This window comes from Gadus chalcogrammus, chromosome 4 (assembly GCF_026213295.1).
Source record: "Gadus chalcogrammus isolate NIFS_2021 chromosome 4, NIFS_Gcha_1.0, whole genome shotgun sequence".
NCBI classification, from domain to species: Eukaryota; Metazoa; Chordata; class Actinopteri; order Gadiformes; family Gadidae; genus Gadus; species Gadus chalcogrammus.
In genome coordinates, this window is record NC_079415.1 from 12009116 (window position 1) to 12010882 (window position 1767).

The 1767-nt window shown below is 42.8% G+C and overlaps 1 pseudogene; it reads left to right on the plus strand.

The window, feature by feature from the left end:
• Positions 1–363: 363 nt before the first annotated feature.
• Positions 364–1767, plus strand: part of LOC130380576 (myosin heavy chain, fast skeletal muscle-like) — a 6622-nt pseudogene continuing 5218 nt past the window's right edge.

Below are 1767 nucleotides of genomic sequence, written 5' to 3' on the forward strand. Positions count from 1 at the left end.
AAAAAACGAACACCCTATGAGGGTTAAATGTTAATAGAAGATATACATCTCTGACATAAGAAAGGAAACACAATTTGCAGGCACGTCTTGTCTGCAAATATCAGCTAATAATACAGATATAATATAAAAAATTTAAGTCAGTAATAATTGAATGATGGACGTTGTGATTTGTACACGTGGTGACTCATTAACACCTAAACCTAACTTTTATTTTAAGGAGCAATTCATTCTACGGTTGAAGGAAAGAAAACAGTAGGGATAATTTAATATCTTCTCATCACCGAACATCTCCAAACCTTCTTGAACAATTTCTGTTCAAATAAATATACATATTTTTTTGTTTTCATGAAATAAGCCTCCATCATGAGTACGGACGCAGAGATGGCCGCTTACGGCAAGGCTGCCATTTACCTCCGTAAACCAGAGAAGGAGAGGATTGAGGCCCAGAGCGCGCCATTTGATGCGAAGGCTGCTGCATATGTGACTGATCCCAAGGAACTGTACGTCAAGTTTACCATCATTAAGAGGGACGGTGGCAAAATCAAATGGTCAAAGTTTTGGCTACATCAGAGGTTAGTTAGTGCCCTGTAGCACCCCTGCTGGGGTATAGGCCGTCGACAAGGGACCTCCAGAGTTCACATTCACTGGCGTTCTTTTCTATCTGCGACCAGGTGCCTCCCAGTCTCTTGGTGTCTGCCTTGAGGTCCCGGCGCCAGATGTTTTTAGGACGTCCTCTGCTTCTTTTTCCTTGAGGGTTCCAAGTCAGAGCCTGTCTGGTGGTGTTTGACACTGGTTTGCGTAATGTGTGCCCGAACCATCTCCATCTTCTTCGTCCAATTTCGTCTGCTGCTGGGGGTTGTTTTGTTCTTGTCCACAGATCGTTGTTGCTGATCTTGTTCGGCCAGTAGATTTTCAGGATTCTTCTGAGACATTTGTTTATGAAGGTTTGCACTTTATTTATTGTGATCTTATTGATTCTCCATGTCTCTGCCCCATAGAGCAGGACGGATTTTACGTTGGAGTTAAGGATTCTGATTTTAGTCGTTTCCCGTATCTCTCTAGAGTTCCAGATGTTCTTGAGAAGTAGAAATGAAGTCCTTGCCTTACCTATCCTAGCTTTTACATCTGCATCTGTACCACCCTGACTGCTGATGATACTCCCCAAGTAGGTGAAGGACTCTACCTCTTCTAACATGGTGTCACCAAGGGTGATCGGTTCCGTAGTAGTTGTATTTATCCTTATGTTTTTTGTTTTTCCCTCATGGATGTTAAGTCCTACTTGTGAGGAAGTCTCTATGAGTGTATTGATCTTGTCTTGCATCTGGTGGTAGCTATGTGACAGTAGTGCCAGGTCATCTGCGAAATCTAAGTCATCCAGTTGTGTTCATAATGTCCATCGGATTCCGTTCTTCCTTTGTTCTGTTGTTGTTCTCATGATCCAGTCAATGGCTAGTAAAAACAGGAATGGGGATAGAAGACAACCCGGTCTGACCCCATTCTTGATCTGGAACTGTTCTGTGAGCTGTCCATCATGTATAACTCTACAGGTCATTCCACAATAGCTGTTTTCAATGATGTTCAATAGCTTATTGGGCACTCCATGGTGTCTCAATAACTTCCATGCAGTCTCTCTATGTACACTGTCGAATGCCTTCTCGTAGTCGACAAAGTTGACATAGTGTGGGAGTTCCACTCTAGTGACTGCTCTATGATAATGCGAAGAGTGAAAATCTGGTCGACACAGGACCTATTCTTTCTAAATCCTGC